This window comes from Nyctereutes procyonoides, unplaced genomic scaffold (genome assembly GCF_905146905.1).
Source record: "Nyctereutes procyonoides isolate TBG_1078 unplaced genomic scaffold, NYPRO_anot_genome, whole genome shotgun sequence".
Taxonomy (NCBI): domain Eukaryota; kingdom Metazoa; phylum Chordata; class Mammalia; order Carnivora; family Canidae; genus Nyctereutes; species Nyctereutes procyonoides.
The window spans coordinates 17,192,867-17,212,236 of NW_026575117.1; the positions used below are offsets into that span (position 1 = coordinate 17,192,867).

At 36.1% G+C, this 19,370-nt stretch overlaps 1 long non-coding RNA gene across 1 annotated transcript in view; it reads right to left on the reverse strand.

Annotated features, from left to right (window-relative positions):
• LOC129515264 (uncharacterized) overlaps nt 1-19,370 on the reverse strand; it is a 383,108-nt gene that overhangs the window by 324,357 nt on the left and 39,381 nt on the right. The window contains exon 2 of the long non-coding RNA XR_008665544.1: nt 10,314-10,364. This is a non-coding gene — a long non-coding RNA (uncharacterized LOC129515264). The remainder of the gene's footprint in view (nt 1-10,313; nt 10,365-19,370) is intronic.

Sequence of the window (19,370 nt, forward strand, 5' to 3'; positions counted from 1 at the left end):
CTCTCCCTCTTCCTCTCCCTCAACATCCCCCACCCCTCTCAAACAAATAAATAAATATTTAAATAATAATAATAAACTACCTAAGAATAAACAGCAAAGGTGGTGAAAGACCTGCATTCTGAAAAGTATAAGCCATTCATAAAAGAAATTGAAGATGACACAAACAAATGGAAAGATATTCCATGCTCATGGATTGGAAGAACAAATATTGTTTAAATGCCCATATTATTCAAAGCAATCTACACATTTAATGCAATCCTTTTTTTAAGATTTTATTTATTCATTCATGAGAGACACACAGAGAGAGAGAGGCAGAGACACAGGCAGAGGGAGAAGCAGGCTCCACGGAGGGAGCCCGATGTGGACTTGATCCCAGGACTCTAGGATCATGCCCTGGGCTGAAGGCAGGTGCTAAACTACTGAGCCACCCAGGGATCCCCCATTTAATGTAATCCTTATCAAAATACCAAGAGCATTTGTCACAGAACTAAATGTGTATGGAACCACAAAGACCCCAATACCCAAAGCAATCTTGAAAAAGAAGAACAAAACTGGAGGTATCGAGATATACTACAAAACTGGAGTAATCAAATGGTACTGGCACAAACATAGGAAGGTAGATCAACAGAGCAGAGAGCCCATAAATAAACCTACAACTAAATGGTCAATTAATATCCAACAAAGGAGGAAGAATATTCAACAGGAAAAGCTCTTCTCAACTAATGGTGTTGGGAAAACTGGACATCTACATGCCAAAGAATGAAACTGGACCACTTTCTCACATCATACACAAAAATAAACTCAAAATGGATTAAGACCTAAATGTGAGACCTGAAACCATAAAAATCCTTGACGAGATCACATGTAACAATGTCTGACATTAGCTGTAGTAACATTTTTCTAGACATGTCTCCTGAGTCAAGGGAAACAAAAGCAAAAGTAAACTATTGGAACTACACCAAATAAAGAGCTTGTGCACAGCAAAGGAAATAATCAACAAAACTAAAAGACAACCTCTGGAGTGGGAGAAGATATTTGCAAAGGACATAGCTAATAAAGAGTTAGTATCCAAAACATATAAAGAACATAGAAAACTCAACACCAAAAATCAAATAATCCAATTTAAAAACAAACATAAGACATAAACAGTTATTACTACAAAGACATACAGATGACCAACAGACACATGAAAAGATGCTCAACATCATTCATCATCAGGAAAATGCAAATCAAAACAACAATGAAATATCCTCTCGTACCTGTCAGAATGGCTAAAGTAAAAAACACAAGAGATAACTATTGGCAAGGATGTGGGAAAAAAGGAACCCTCATGCACTGTTGGTGGAAATGCAAACTGATGCAGCCACTCTGGAAAATGGTATGGAGGTCCCTCAAAAAATAAAAATAGAACTATCATATGGTCAAATAATTCCAGTACTCAGTACCCAAAGGATATGAAAACATTAATGTGAAAAGATAAATATACACCTATGTTTACTGCAGCATTATTTACAATAGCCAAATTTTGGAAGCAGCCTAACTGTCCACTGACAGGTCAATAAATAAAGAAGTGGAGTGTGTGCGTGCATGCACACACACACATACACACACACAGAGGAATATTACTCAGGCATAAAAAATAATGAAATCTTGCCATTCACAACAACATGGCTGGATCTAGAAGGTATCATGCTAAGTGAAATAAGTCAGTCAGAGAAAGACAAAATACCATATGATTTTACTTAAATGTGGAATTTAAGAAACAAAACAAACAAATAAAAAAAAAGAAACAAACCACAAAAGAGACTCTTAACTATAGAAAACAAACTGATGATTACCAAAGAGAGAGGAAGTGGGTGACAGGATGGATTCAATAGTTGAAGGAGATTAAGAGTACATTTATCATAATGAGTACTGAGTAACATCTAGAATTACTGAATCACTATACTCTACACCTGAAGTTAATATGACACTCTTAAGTATCCTGGAATCAAAATTTTAAAAAATTAAATTTAAAAATTGATTATTAACAAATTTGCATTTTCTTGTTCAAATGTTCAATTATTACATATCATTGTCATCAAGCAGAAAAAGCTGAAGTTTGTTTGAGCACCTGGGTGGCTCAGCACATGGGTGGCTCAATCAGTTAAGCGTCTGACTCTGAATTTCAGCTCAGTCATGACCTCAGAGTTGTGAGATGAAGCCAGTGCAATGGGCTCTGTGCTGGGCATGAAGACTACTTAAGATGCTCTCTCTCCTTCTCCCTTTGCCCCTCCTCACCTCTCTTTAAAAAAAAAAAAAGTTGAAGTTTGTTTTTAATTGATTAACTTATGCATTTTATACAATTAAATAAATCATATATAATTTAATAAAATAGTAACCTAAAATAAAAAATATTCAAAAACACGTTTGTAATATATCTAAGATAAATTATTTCAGTATCTTTAGAGGATTGGTGGATTATGTATTGCTAAAGAAGATGCCAAAATGCCAAAAAATATTGGAAAATCCTGATGTTGTCTATAGAAGCATAAGTACTCACAAATAGGAATCCTTGATATTTCTCAGAAATATAGAGTATTTTAATTGCTTATGTCTTTAATAAAAAGCATTTTACATGAATATATTATGAACATTTCTTTGCTCATACCCATTAGTTTTTAAAAGAAGAAGAAAATAAATTGACCCAGAAAAATACCCAATGTGCATATTTTACTTTTAGGATAATTTCATCAGCATACACACTTCTTTATTAAAGTATACACATTTTTTAAATTCTACTTTGATAAGAAGTTTGTGTGATGAAACAAATTCAAAATTATAATGATCAAAATAAACATAATAATGACTAGGAATAATAACACACTCCTTAGTAAACAGATTCATAATTTTTCCTTAACTAGACAAAATATAACTTTTTTTTAAAGGCTTTAAACTTATGTGTTGGCTTTACAAGGGAAAATAAGTATATTATCTAAAACTCCTTAATTTCAACCTCTGACTTTTCATGCAGGCACTAATTGCATGTCTGCTGCTTCTACCCACCGTGTCTCATTATCCCAGCTTTCACTGGGGGACCTTTAACCTTGATGACAATCCCACAAAACATCATGGTGGATGTTATAATTTGTCATCTAAAAATGATCATTAACTTAGTTATAAAATTCAACATTTGTATATATGAATGTGTGTTTTTCCCATCAAATTATTTATATTGTGACAAAAGTTATACACAGGTGTGTGTTTTTAATAGGTTTATTGCAATTGCGACAATGAAAATTCAATTTTTTGTTTGCTTCCTTCTTTTTCTTTTCATCTTTATATGCGAGAAATAATTTGTCTGATAGCTGGATATGCACATATATTGCTGAATATGCTTACCAACATTAAGAGAACTTCTATTTCTATTTTCATCTCCAGAAAAATACTTTAAGTATCCTTTATACATATATCAAATAATTGGACTTCATGATCATATTTCAGACCCCCCCCCCCCCACTTTTCATACTCCGGAAATCTACACCCACTGGTCATTCATACATTTTCAACAAAGTAATATGATCCTTGAATATGCTTATATCTCCAAAAGGGTAAAAATAACTTGGTTGCCTTTTGGAATAGAGACTGGGAATCTAGGGGCTTTCCTTTTTTTAATTCTCAATACTTTGTGAATGTTTTAAGATATATTTTTTCCCCAAAAGTTAGTATTTATTTTTTAAGTGGAATTTTTTCTCACCTTTCTTATTTATCAGAAAAACATTTTAAATAAGAGTAAAAGGGAGTATTTAAATAATTCATAATAAAAACTTCCTAAATTACAGAAATTTAAATGTATTAAGAAATCAAACTTTAGGGGTGCCTGGGTGGCTTAGCTGGTTAAGCTCAGGTCATGATCCCAGGGGCCTGGGATCAAGCTTACAGAGTCAAGGCTCCCTGCTCAGCAGGGAGTCTGGTTCTCCCTCTGCCCCTCCTCCTGCTCATGCTCCTTCTTCCTCTCCCTCACTCTCTCAAATAAATAAATAAAATATTTTTAAATCAAACTTTAACACCCATTTCTAGTGTTCTTGATTCAAATATTTGGCTAAAATATGTAGACAAAAATATTTTTTAAAGGCTATTTTAGTTTTTATTGGTTAAAAAATAAAGATTCAGAGTGGATTTAAAAGCTTCTATTATTACTATATCATGTTACCCTCTAAAGGTGAGCTATCTAGTCCTAGTCCTAAATTATTGGTAACAAAGAAGGACTTTATGCCACTCCTGTCTAAGGCAACACAAATAGGGAATATAATTGTGAATATACCCACAATGCAACTTCCATACAAATAACTCAGAGCTCTTTCTATACACAAACCATAAGATTCCTGAAGAAAACTTAGCAATTATTTCTTTTACTCTAAGATTTTTAAGTAAATGGCCTTTTCATTTACTTGATCATTTATTCATTTGTTAGGAAATATAAACTGAGCACCAACTGTGTGCCAAAAATACTGCATGGTGGTACATATGCAGTCAAATGAAGCTGGATGTCTGCTATCATAAAACTTGAAATTAAGTTGCACAAAAAAGATATTGCATAAATAAACATTATAAAAAGTGAAAGGCTATAAATGAAGCAAACAGGACTGCTAAAAAGAGAATAATAGGAGAGATTCAATTTGAGCGTTCAGGGAAGGTGCCATTAAAAAAGTTTTATGCTGACTTGATGGATGAGAAACCAGCCTTGAGGGAAGCATGGGGCAAAAGATTACAGGTAGAGGAAAGATCTTGTGCAGAGACTGAAAGTTAGTGAATATTTTGGACTATTGTAGAAATTTTAAAAAGCTGATAGTGAGCCAAGGGATGCATGATATAAAATTAAATTAAGGAAGTAATCAGGGTCTAACCATGCAGGGCTGAAGCTGTCAGGAGTTTGGCAAGGATTTGAAGTAACCTGAGAAGCTTTATAATGGCTTTCAGCAATGGAGAGACATAGAAACATAATCCAGCCTTTTTTTTTTTTTTTTCTTTTTGTAAAGTCACTCTACCTGTATGGAAATAGATCGGGACAAAGAGGAAGTGAGAGATGTGGTCATTGCTGTCTTAAGTGGAAGGTAATAGACAAATTACAGTTCTGAGATAGAACCTAAAAAATTCATAGAACAAATAAGGGGTTATCAAAGCCTACAAATTTTCTACCTTTCTCTATGGATTCAAAATAATCTGTTGGGGTGGCACTTATTCTTATCAGTCACCCTTGAACCTTCCACAAAATGGTGTTATAATTTCAGAAATGGTTTTATGTCATATAGCCTTAAATATATCAATTAAACATGATATAGTTATGATATTTATAATGATTAATCATATTATATATAATTAAATTTAATCAGATCATATAGAATTAAATATAATCATGTCGATGTAAGTTCACTTTTGTTATTGTATAATTTCACTTAAAGTTAAGATGTTTAAAGGCTTTACAGAATTAACTTTCAGAAGAAATGCCTAGTGTCACTAATGTTAAAAATATTCTAGCAGGTTGCCATCTATTCTGTATTTTCTATTAGACATCATATTAAATAGTAATTTTTTTCAGACTACTTAAAATTCAAATCATGGATAAAGTTTTAATAATTATTGAATCATTATAGCCATTTTAACTGCTTACCAATATATTATATACATATATAATTAAAATATATTTATATTCTAACTTTAAATTTATGATTCTCTTTTGAACCAACTCAGTATTCATTTATTGATTATTATATATTAATAAATAAAGGAATGACTTTACTACAAGAATTGGTTAGTAATTGATTTTTCATCTCTTGATACTGATTTAATATATAGTCAAGTACCAGTGACGAGGCCTGTTTCTCACGAAGTTCTGCTTAACAGAAAATACAATTGTGTTATATATAATACAGGATCTATTGATAAATACAAAATATTATCTATAACTATTGTAATTATTTAGCATTAAAAATCATAAATAATAATTTTAATACATCCAAATAAAAGTGAATGCTGACTTGAGAAACATGAAAAATGCAATGTTTCCCTAGTTAAAGGCAGTACTATATTCTGCTGTCACCTTCAATGACATTGAAATAGGACACTAACTTCAAAAATAAGAATGACATAATTGTGGCTTGTAGTTAGTCAGTAATGGAACACTTGTCCAAATATTGGATAGTAGTTTAAATGTAAATGTAAATCTGCTTAACACAGGAAAAAAGAAATAAGCACGTTGAGTTTTAAGCAAGTAAACTTATCTCAGCCCTGTTTTTCTTGGGGCTTTAATTAATAAATGATATCTTCAAGCATGTAACAAAACCTAATGTGGATTTACTGCGATCATAAATGGCAACAGGAAAGTAAGGAAGAGATTTTGAAAATACTCATCCATCTATCCTGAAACAATTAATCTTCAGAGGAAGTTATTAACATCAATCTCTTTAGCTGAATTCACCTGAGAATTAGATGCTAGTAAAACACATTCATTATCTAGCATTTGAGATTTTCATCTCCAGACTAAAAAATAAACAAAAACACAAAAGCAATTAAAATATAGTTCTTGTTTAACAATTTCCTCTGTTAATTACCTTTACGAAGAATCAGTCTTCCAAATTGACATGCACCATGTATAAATTAATCTTAAAGGAACAGGAAAGTATACAAGCCTAGCAAGAGTTATTTTATTTTTCTCAAAAAGAACATCAATCATAAATGAGAGCATTAGCCTCAAGACTAACATTTTTCTTGGGTCCTATTTAGGAGCCAGGGGACACGGATTTATTTTGTTTAAATATTAATTTTGTCATATTTTATAGGCTTTTAGACAAATCCCCCATCCAGATATAATTACTTCAATAAACTTAATATTTCAAAAGTAAAATTTAGATGTTAGAAAGGGATATAAAATCTATTTGAATATATGTTTACCGTTATTTTTATCTTATCTATTAAAATATATTTCTTAGTTGCCATTTGGGCATGCATGGAAAATTTATCTAAACACAAGAACCTATAGGGGATACCTAACATTTTAGTTTTTAAAAATTAATCACCAGTTATATTAGATAACATGTAGTAACAAACAAGCCACTGTCACAGATTCCAATGATAAAACTGCCCATACAGATAGAAGTATGTTTTTCCTAGTCATAATGTGTGCATTCCTGATGAGTAGAACCCTTTCCTCCAACTAGTGTTTCAGGAACCACAACCCCTTCATGTAATGTTCACTGATTTTCATTTTGAAATGGAGGGGCTACATCTAGAAAATTTTAACTATTAAATAATTGCAGCATAGGCCCTTTGGTTTGCTTACAAATTAGGCTTTTGACTCTTCTAAGTAGAATTAAGAGTACGTTAAATATTTATTTTGTTCACTAGGCTAAGGCAAGGAATTGGAAGGTGCAAAGAACTAAACCTCTTTAAGTGTAGCCTTTAGGTAGGCCAGAGAAACATACAAATATTTTACATATTTTACATATCTTGGATAGGTGAGCAAACTATTATTCTGCCTCTGCCTCTGTCTTTGACCACTTTTTCTTAGATTCCTTTTCTGTCTTCTTTTTTTAAATACTTTATTTATTTGAGAAAGAGAGAATGCACATGCACATGCTCAAGTGGGGATAAGGGGGAGGAGCAGAGGGAGAGAGAATTTCAAGCAGATTTGCTGAGTGCAGAGCTCCACATGGGCTGGATCCCTCAACCTTGAGATCACCACCTGAGCCAAACCCAACAGTCAGGTGCTCAACCAGCTGAGCCACTCAGGCACCCCTGTTCTCTTTTTTTAATGGATATATAGAATAGTTTTGAAACCTTTTATGGTGTGTCAAACACCTACTAAGGGAGATAAAATTGCAAAAAAATTACACATCTCCTTCCCTTATAAATACCATTTTCCAGTGGAGAAGGCACACATTTAAAAAATTATTATACTGACATATTTAAGATGCTACAGAAGAATGTGTACAACATTATAGGAGTCAAAAAAGTAATAACGATCTACTCTGGTGAATAAGTTAGAGAGGTCTCCACTGGAAAGTCATTCTATATCAAAAGATGATTTATTTTGATTCAGTAAACATATTATTAATTGCATTCCACAACCTTGGGCCCCTAAAATAAGTAAAGCTTGACCCTTGTTCTCATGGGGCTCATAACCTACCAGAAAGACAATAGACAGACATGTAAAATGTACCTATAAGACTTGCATCTTAGGTTCTTTGTGAGAGACAGGAGACTGATCTGGGGTTGGTGACCAGTATACAAAGCCAAGACCTTTAATCATCAGTCAGCCTCTAGATCATTAAGTGAGGAATTAGAATCATTCTCTACTCCCACAGAAATATGATGAAAGAAATTCACTCTTCATCTCTGGCTCTAGGAGAGATATAAAGGGAAAATGTTTCCTTTGAGAGCTCCTACAAACTTGCACTAAGTTTGAATGGGAGTCAGAAACCAGCCTGTCCCTGTGGCCCATAAGCACTCAAAACCAACACTTTATGTCATCCTAAATTGCTCTTAGGTACCTAACATAATCAACGAAAATCTTCTTTGGATCTAAGTCTCAAAGACTTCTCATTGATAGTATTTCAAGGAATAGAGGCTGACAGCTAAAAATTATAATAAATAAATTACTAACCACAAAGCAGAGACACTGAAGATATATCTATAAACTCTATTCTAAAAATAATGTTAACATCAGATACAACATATATGAGGGTATCTTAAATATGTTTATTTTTTTACTTTTTTGTTTTTATTTTTTTAAATATGTTTAAAAACAAAAGACATTATTGAATGTATGATGAAGCAAGTTATTATCAAAATTGACCGAATACTTTGAAAAAATGAGAAATCTGTAAGTAAGGATGCCCGGGTGGCTCAGCAGTTGAGCATCTGCCTCGGCTCAGGGCATGACCCCAGAGTCCCAAGATCGAGTCCCACATCGGGCTCCATATGCGGAGCCTGCTTCTCCCTCTGCCTGGGTCTCTCCTCTCTCTCTCTCTGTCATTAATAAATAAATAAAATATTTTTAAAAATTTAAGTAAAAATAGAATTATCTGGTTAATATATGAAAGAATGGAACAAAAAAACACATTAAATACAGTCACAGACAAACTAACTGGAAGAAAATTTGAAAAAAAAATACACACAAGGCAGTATTAAGAAGTATAAGAAAATAAAAGAAAAAATCCTACATGAAGATCAGAGTACACTCTAATATTGTAACAGCACTCCCATCGATCTTAAGGGTTAATTACTTCAAGCTTATGTACTCCTGGTTTGCTGACAAAGTCCCATGATCTGTATCAGAATCGATTTTCCTTGAGATTTGCAGACCACTGACCTTGAGGAGTGAAGAACCAAATTTTCTCAGAAGATAAAGCCTGACTACATTCAGAAACAACTGTGGCTGATGCCAACAAGTCTGTTCAGGGTCACACTGACATACAACTATAGCCTGGGCACCTGCTTCTGCTACACTTGGTCCCCCTTCCTTTCCCATGCCATTTCCTTTAAAACATTCTGGCTTGGCCTGGATGAGGAAGATGGTCTTTAAAATGTTATTCCACCATCGTCCCAAATTGCCAACTTCCTGAATAAAGGAATCTTTCCTTTTCCACCATCACTATCACTTGTCATTCCAGGGCTAATTTTTAAGTAGTAAGCTGCTGAACCAGAGTTTGGATTCAGTTTTTTGTCTAGTAACAAAAAGAAGGAGGGAAAAAACATATATGGACAGCACAAAAGGGAAAAGTATTAAAAAACACAATCCTTGAGAATTTTCCAAAACGGATGGAAGGCACAAATCTGTTTGGGTGGATGGAAAGGTTGAAATCCATTGTAGTAAGATATCTAGGGTGAGGATAATCCTTGAGAGTTGTACTAAATTAAGGAAAGGACACTGGGCCTTTGTCCTCCAGAATTGATCATTCGTTACTTAAGGGTACCCTTGGGGAAGTGCTGTGATCTTGGGTGAGGCAACTTATTGTGGCCAAAGGCAATGCCATCTATAAAGATTTAAGCCAGCCATAGCTGAGTAATTGTTATGAGCAAAGTTCCAACAATGTTTTCAAGCAAAACATCTGTTTGAATTCTCAAACCAACATTACTAGCTGGTGCCATATAAAGAGTTACTTTTCAGCCACAGTGTTTTGAATTGTAAAACATTAATAAATATGGTTATAACAATGCTTGCGAAAAGTTAACAAACGTCATTCTCTTCCCTCCTTTACTACCCTCCCCACTTGAGTGGGCTGGATTCCTGTTGCCCACTGAGCACTTGTTGCGCTGACCATTAAAGGACTTACCCTGTGAAGCTCTGCACTGTAAGATCACCAGGAAAACATGACCTCTATATTCTGGTGAGGGAATGGATAGAGAAGAAAACAAAGCGGAATCAGTTGAGTGGCAACGGCATCTGGTTTATAAATAATTTGGTTATCAGATCTTGAATTTCTAGTATCAAAGTCTTGAGCTAAAAACTAAGGGAGAGGTTGGGAAGTCTATGCATAGGCAAGAAAAGTTATACGCCCTGGGAGTCGGGCTCAGAGAAGTCATACACCTCCCTACTCTCCATCCACAGTCCTTTCGAACATACTTTTCATCCTAAGGCTAGGCTATTATATCTTTGCACTGAAATGTAAAATAGTTTATCTTGCTCTACCATTAGAGAAAAAAGGAGTAAGGGCCTGGTTGACTGAGGACAGAATGGGAAAGCATAGAGAAGAAACAAGTTAAAGTTTTAAAGTCATCATTAAGACAGTATTTCTCACAATCATACAATCTTCAATACAATGTTTGATGTGTTGAATTGTTGATTTGCCTTAAGCATCAAAATTAAGGTAACTGTTTCAGCCATATTTTGCTGAGTTACAAGCCATCTCAAACTCTATGGCTTAAAACACTATTTTTGTTGTTGTTGTTGTTCTATCATGATTTTAGATTTGCCCCCCCCCACCCCCCCTGCAAGCCGTTGTTTCATCTGGCTCCCTCATGTGCTGCACTCAGCTAAAGGCTAAAGGTTCTCCAGGGCTGGAAGTTCCCAACGGCTTCCATTGCATGTCCAGCTATTGGTACAATCAGCATACCCTCTCCTCCTCGAACCGACTGGATCAGCTTCCTTATACAGTGGACCCAAATCGGGAGCTACAAGATCTCTTGAGACCAAGACTAGCCCTGGGACTGTCTTTGTTTTGTTTATTGGATTTCAATTTGCCAACATTTAGCATAACACCCAGTGCTCATCCCATCCCATCCCCCCAAGTGCCCCTCTCAGTGCCCATCACCCAGTCACCCCAACCCCCCGCCCACCTCCCTTTCCACCACCCCTTGTTCATTTCCCAGAGTTAGGTGTCTCCCATGTTCTGTCACCCTCACTGATATTTTCACTCACTTTCTCTCCTTTCCCTTTATTCCCTCTCACTAATTTTTATATTCCCCAAATGAATGAGTGTGATCAGGACAACGCAGGGAAGTGACAGCGTATCGATTAGGGGGCAAAGGCGAGCCCACGAGAGAGCCAGAGATGAAAGTAACGTTGTAGACTGTATGTATCACCTCTTCAGCCATTGTTGTCTTTAAAAAATCTTTCCATTTACAGAGGATGCACTAATTTAAGGAACTTCATTAACTGGCTTTCTTTTTCTTAATATTTTATTTATTTATTTATTTATTTATTTATTTATTTATTTATTTACTTATTTATTTATTCATGAGGCACAGAGAGAGGGAGGCAGAGACACAGGCAGGGGGAGAAGCAGGCTCCATGCGGGGAGCCCGAGGTGGGACTCGATCCCGGGGCTCCAGGATCACGCCCCGGGGTGAAGGCGGCGTAAACCGCGGAGCCACCCAGGGATCCCTGACCTGGCATTTTGTGTTCCTGCCCTCCTTCCTCCCTCCTTGCCTCCCTCCCACCGTCTCTTACACTCACAGGAATGCACAGGTAGAGGGACTCCTCGCGGCAGCCCTGGGGCGCAGCTCCCTCCGCGCACGGGGAACAGGCGCTGCGCAGCCCCGCAGCGGCTCCGGCAGGTGCACCCGCGCAGGGCATTGTGGGAGGGATGGAGGCGGCCGCCCGGGAGCTCGCGCGGGGTCGCGGCCCGAGGGCACAGAACCCCCGGCAGGTAACCAACCCCCTGACTCAGCCGCCCTGGAGGGAGGTCGAGGCTTTTCGCCCTTCCTGCGCGCCCAGCTCTCGGGAAGGCACATCCCGGGACAGGGAGGGCGCGGCCGAGTGTCCCTGCGGAAACGCGAGCTTCTCCCGCAGCAGCTGGGGGCGGGGTCAGGTGCGCGCGAGTGTGGCCTCCGCAGCCCGCAAACCGTGTTGTTGGTTTCCGAGGTCCCTCGAGCTGCAGTGACGTTTGGAGGCCAAGAGTGGAGCCTGCCTGGGTTTACCAACCCGAACGGGGATAACCAGCGGCAAAGATTGCGTTTGCGCCGCCTGCGCACCATGATTTTTCGAGCCTGGGCATTAAGGAGACCTCAGGCTCAAAGGTTGAGGGGAAGGCTGGGAAATGACAGAAAAGCCATTAGTTGTTCATTAGAAAGCCAGGCGGCTGCGGGTCCCTCCGCGGTTTGGCGCCGCCTGCAGCCCGGGTGCGTGATCCTGGAGACCCGGGATCGAGTCCCACGTCGGGCTCCCTGCATGGAGCCTGCTTCTCCCTCTGCCTGTGTCTCTGCCTCTCTCTCTCCTCCCTGTGCATTCTCATGAATAAATAAATAAAATCCTTAAAAAAAAAAAAGGAGAAGAATAGAGGACACACCCTGCCAGATATGAAAAGATGCAGTATTTAAAAAAAAAAAAAAAAAAAAAACTCAACTTCCCTACTCTGTCACCTGAAACAAAGTCTGCAGAGTAATAAAACCCAGGACTCTTCCCCAGGAAGAGGCCCTCTGAGGGCTGCTGTACAGGATCCTTACGCAGCTGTCATCAGTTTGTCATTCTGGTTCAAAGTCCGGGGACCCACAGGCGGGAGGTAAGGTGCTGTATTGATCCAGTAAACTGCTTTCTCAGGGGACTGTGAAACCTGGCAATTTGTTGAGTCTTCTCAATACCCTTGCAAGGGATTTGTTAGCTCTGGTTTACAGGCCAGCTGGCTTTCTTTCTTTCTTTCTTTCTTTCTTTCTTTCTTTCTTTCTTTTTTTTTTTTTTTTTGTATGGCATTAGAAAATGGGTAAAAAATAGCCTTCTGAATGTGACTTTTCTTTTCTTTTTTCTCCACCTACCTCCTGGGTTGGTATAAGAGAGCTTACAAAATGGCAACTGTAGAATGGCAGGTGACCCACACATTTGTTTTATCTGGTTTGCAAAGGATTTAACATTTTTTGGGGGAAGAGATTAGTTCCTAGTTAAGAAGTGGGAGATTTCACATTAAAACAAAAAAAAAAGTTTTTCAAGCTTTCCCAAAACGTCAGTTTCCATTTAGTGATAGTTAGCACTGGGCAGTGGCTGGCTCTCGTAGCTAAAGTATTTGCTCACCAGTTCACGGATACTTCTCTGCCTCTGATTTTAGGCTGCACTTGAGCTCATCTCTAGAGAGTTCAGGAGCAGAGCAAACAACTTCAGGGCTGATCCATGTGCAGCAGCAGTCAGAACCAGTGCCTGCACCCCGCAGTAGTTACCCCAGTAGTTATCTAGGGTCATCACTCAACTTCCCTACTCTTTCACCTGAAACAAAGTCTGCAGAGTAATAAAACCCAGAACTCTTCCCCAGGAAGAGGCCAGAGGGCTGTTGGACAGGTTCTATGACAGGAGAACATATAGGCCAGTCACAATGAGGGAGCCACTGAGAGAGCAGGGGTAGCATAGCAGACTCTGAAAAGTGTGGGAGCTGGGGGAGGTTGTGGCAAGGGCCTCAACCTCAGATGCCTTCTAGGGCCACATAGATAATGAACAAAACTAGAGAAATACATTAACATTTTCAATAGAGATTAGTCATTAGAACACAGTTTTTTTTTTTTGTGACTATTAAGAGTATACAGGAACATACATTCTATGCACTATAATAATAAGGGAAGGAAATGGAGAAAGGTAAATAATCCCTGCTGTATTTTCTCAACAGTTGCTTTCTTTTTCAAAATTGTTAATATTTTGAGGTTCTAGACTTTTAAATCTCAGCATTTCCGAAGACTGTGAGTTTTGGATCAAAGTATACCTAGATCTGAAATTCATTCCTGCCACTGAGAGCTACAGTTTTGCCATTTAAATTTAAGCTGAACCTTTCTTTCTACTTATAACATGAGGTATGTCAATTGAGCAATGAATGTTAAAAGCTAAGCACTCAATACAGATAATATATAGTTCCTATTCTGGAAGAACCACTTGTGAAGAGTATGTTAACAGACAAGTCCATAGATAAATATAATATATTTCGCTATTATGTGGATAAAAATGTGTAGCTAGTACCATGGGGCCACAGAGTAGTAAGCAGAAAGAAACTTGGGAACACTGATGAATTTAAAAAGGCTTGACAGATGTGGTTCTTGTTTTTTTTTTTTTTTTTTTTTTTTTTTTTTTTTTTTTTTTTTTTTTAATGACAGTCACAGAGAGAGAGAGAGAGGCAGAGACATAGGCAGAGGGAGAAGCAGGCTCCATGTACTGGGAGCCCGATGTGGGATTCGATCCCGGGTCTCCAGGATCGCGCCCTGGGCCAAAGGCAGGCGCCAAAACCGCTGCGCCACCCAGGGATCCCCAGATGTGGTTCTTGAACTAAATATTGCCCTATAAATATGTACTTCTCTAGTGGTGGGGAGAGAAAAGTTCCGTAGGCTGAAAAAGAAGCCTAGAAGGCGCAGAAATACAAAAAAGTTCTCTCACATTTAGGAGATACCTGTTGTTTGGCATCGATTGAGCTTAAAGTGGGGGAAAAACACATGAGAACAGATGCATGGAGAGAAGAGAGGAGTTACATTGTAAAGGGTATTTTGAGTGTCCTTAAAATGAGTTTCTAATTTATTTTCTAGGTTAAGGACATTATTAGAAAGTTTTTATCAAAGGAGTAAAATGATCATATTTCAGTTTTTAAAAGATTATTTGGAGCAATGAGGGGGAATATATTGTAGAAGTGATTGATTAGGTGGAAGGCAAGTTATAAGACTATGTCAGGAATACATGTGAAAGATGGTTAGAGCTTGAACTAAGATAGTAAAGAGAGGAAATGATGCTACGGGGAAAAAGCAGTAAAATATGATTAATTATCTGATTGTGATATCAATTAACAAATAACTTTTCATATCCAAACTTTAAGTATTAATATATGACATTAAATTACTGTTCCAAATGAGTAGCTCCTGTCAGTGAATTATTGTTCCTGAAATATCTAGACTTTGTTTTGTGTTTTCCCCTATTCCACAATGAAACATCCAGTATGTTCTTGTGAAAAATGTGTTCCAAGACTGGTCTCTTTTACACAGTTTTTTAAAGCTGGAAATAGAGCATCAAATGACAGCAAGAGAAATTACTCTATACGTTTCAAAACTTATAGTGATAATTGCTAACAAAAATTCACAACTTTCTCATCCTTTTGGAGACATGTAAAACCCAGCAGTGTGTAATACTGGTGTATTATAGCACTCTCCACTTATTTTTACTGCCTAAATATAAATTGTATCACCTGAGGGACTACTATTATATGACTAACTAATGCACATCATTTCTACTGTCTTTTCTGAAACTTTTTTTCCACAGCAGGAAATAACAACTGGATCTGGCTCAAGCTCCAGATTATGTCCAAATGACTTGGTAGACAAGAAAAATTCTTCAGTCTTCTCTTTCAACAAATTGTTTCAAGTAAGTATTATATATTTACATATCATTAGATACAGACACACAGACACACACAATCAGTGAATACTTTTCAATATTTCAGTTTACTTAGAAATGAGGCACATAAAAAACTAATTCAAAGTTTATGTAGCAATACCAGAAATATAACAAAGAAATATCTAATAAATATCACAGGTTTCAGAAAATAGAGACATCATGATGAATTAGAATGATTACAGATCATTAAGAGAAGGTAAGATATGAATTGATTTGTAGAAGCTACGCAGAAATTCATTAGGGAAGAAAGAAAAAAGGAATTCTCAGCTTCAGTAGAAGTCCTTAGCTCTGAAAAGCAGGGCATGTTCAGCAGATAATTAAAAAGTTCATTTTATAAGTGTTCCTTCACTTATTTCCAGTGACACAAAGCTGAAATCATTCTAATAAACAGTAGAGAAAATAATAAAATATGACATGATTAATTTGACAAGAAGACAACAGATAATGGATATGACATGGACAGCTAGAAAGTAAGAAAAGAAGTGAAGGTGCCTTGGCTTAAGTATAAAGTTACATTGGCTGGTTCAGTAAGTTTGGTGGTCATCAAACTGTATTTTATACAAGGACTCTATAATTTCATAAATCTCTTGTGGGTTTTTTTTTTAAGATGTATTTATTTATTTGAGAGAGAGTTGTGTGCATACAAGCAGGAGGCACAGAGGGAAAGAGAGAGAATCTCAAGCAGACTCCACACCAAGCAGACCCCAACACTGGGCTCAATCTCAGGACCTTGAGATCACAACCTGAGCTGAAATCATGAGTTGAAAGCTCTACCAACTGGGCCACCCAGGTGCCTCTCATAAATCTCTTGTAATGGAAGAACTGCACAAAATGTAAGTGACATCTAAGTTATGGTATTTCTATTTATATAGCATGTATAGCATGTCTAAAACATCATACTACTATAGTTAAACTGGTATCATAATTTATCCTTTATTCACTAACAATAGTATATGTATTATTCATCAGTTTGCAAGGCTGTTTTCAAGTATACTAATTCAAGTGATTCTCATAGTAACCCTCTGAAGCAAGTATGGTTTTTTCACTATCATCATCATCATCATTTTGCCATCACTCTTTTACCATTGAATAAATAGCTGCTCAGAAAAGTAGAATAAATTTTTCAATTTATAAAGACAGAACTTTAGCCTAAGTTTTCATAGAACAAAATTTTTTGCTTTATATGATGTCATATTTCTTAACAATTTACTAAAATTTAATATAAAAACACTATATATAGTATATATATAAATGAATATATTTGCTATTTAGGGAGTAATTGTTTTTCCATATAATCATAAAGATTTATGGATCACTGTAGATGGCAAAAAGGACAGAAATTCATTACACAGAAAACCAAATCAATGTTAAAAAGGAACACGTTCAGATTTTCTGAATACAATAAACTTAAAATATTCCTCCATACTGGGTAACCTGGGTGGTGCAGTCAGTTAAGCATCTAACTCTTGATTTCAGCTCAGGTCATCATCTCAGGGTCATGAGATCAAGCCCTGCATTGAGTTTCACACTCAACTCACAGTCTCCTTGAGCTTCTCTCTCTCTCTCTCTCTCTCTCTCTCTCTCTCTCTCTGTGCCCCTTTCCCCTCTTGTGCTTGCTCAAGTGAGTTCTCTAATTAATAAATAAAAAATCTTAAAAAATTTCCTCAGCATTACACATATCTATAAATTAGTCAGAATATGAAAACTAATATTTGTTGACCTCTATTATGTTATTCATCTTTCATGGTATTTTTATTTTATTAGTCATATTATAATTTGCACTAAATAAGCGACAGTGGTGGTATTTCACTTAACTGCATAGCTCCAAGGTTAGAACAGTGATAATCATGTAGCAAGTGTCCAATTTGATTAATAAAGCATATATTTGATAATATTTGATTGAAAAAGTTAAAGATGATGAAATTAAGGTTTAGAAATTTTAAAGTATTTATGCAAGATGTCACAGTTGGGCTTTACTGCCCCGTTGGAAGAGACTCAAAGCCAGAAGATAGCAATTAACCCATGTCCAGATTCTTGACCCACAGAAACTGTAAAATGATCAATGTTATTTTAGCTACTAAGTTAAGTTTTGGATTAATTTCTTACAAAGTAATATATGTTTGATACATGCAACATAATGCAAGATTCAATGAATTTCAAAACATTGAAATCATAGAGTATGTTCTGAGGTCAAAGTAGAAACATAGAAGAAATCAATAAGAGATAGCTAGAAAGATAGTTAAAGTTTGGAAAATAATCAAACACTTATAAATAATCCTTGGGCCAAAGTAGAAATAACAATAAAAGTTAGAAACATGTTAAAAATCATTAAAGGCTTACATGGTATAGCAACACACTGGGTTTGGATGACAAGCTTTCCGTATGTAAATGATATAATTGTACTGATAACAGTAATAACACCTTATAGTTTTATGAAATATCATATTTAAATTACTAGTAGTAGAGACTGGTCCCAAGTGAAGTAATGCTTCAGTATACACCCACCCTGACCCCATTTATTCCTCTTTTGAGACAACATATCTTGATGCAATCTGAATTTCATTGTTGATTACTGAATAATATTTGTTTTCTCTTGCTATTTACAAAGAGAAAAGAAAGAAGGTAAATATAACTTCTATTGAGATTGGAAGACAGGTCATAACTACAGATACCACAGACATAAAAGCTATTATTAGGATCCTGTACAAGTACCGCACTGGTTAAAAATGTTCCCACAAAGATATATCAGGGACAAATGGCTTTCAGTGGATGACTACAAAACTTTGAGAAAACAGATTGTTCCAGTATTATATACACTCTTCCAATCAATGGGAAAGAAATGGTATATTTCCTAACTCATTCTGTGCATCATTCAAGGTCAAACTAGCCAAAGACACAAGAATCAAAATTAAAGGCCATTGAATTTATCAATGTAGATATAAACATCTTTTAAGAATTCGTAAGCTAAATAATATAGGGTGGGTATGTATGTGTATAAGCCAATATTTGAGTTATATGTATTTCCAACATTCTAGCTGAAAGACCATATTTTACATCAAAATACTAACTGAAATATCTATTTTTAAATATCCACATTTGGCAATGTGCAGCCTAAATATCCATAGTTAAGTCGTATACACATGTGTGTTTATATTGACAAAGTGGTTGGACTATTAGAAAAAAGTAACATTGAGATTTAAATTATGCGATACTGTTGATAGTATAAATAAATTTGAACTTATTTATAAATACATCTATATGTGCTTGAAATGAGTAAGCTTTATAGCAATATAAAGATATATTGAGACTAAACATTGAAATATGGTATCAAAATAACAAATGTATTAATCAGTTATAAAAAGTGGATATTACTACAATGGAAACTACCAATGACTTAAGAGATAAAAGATTTCTTTTGCCTCATGTGTAGACTTTATCTAATTTTCTTTTGATAACAGCTTTTGATAAGAATTATGGAAGTGGGGCACCTGGATGGCTCAGTCCACCTTGTGATTTCAGCTCAGGTCATGGTCTCAAGGTTGTG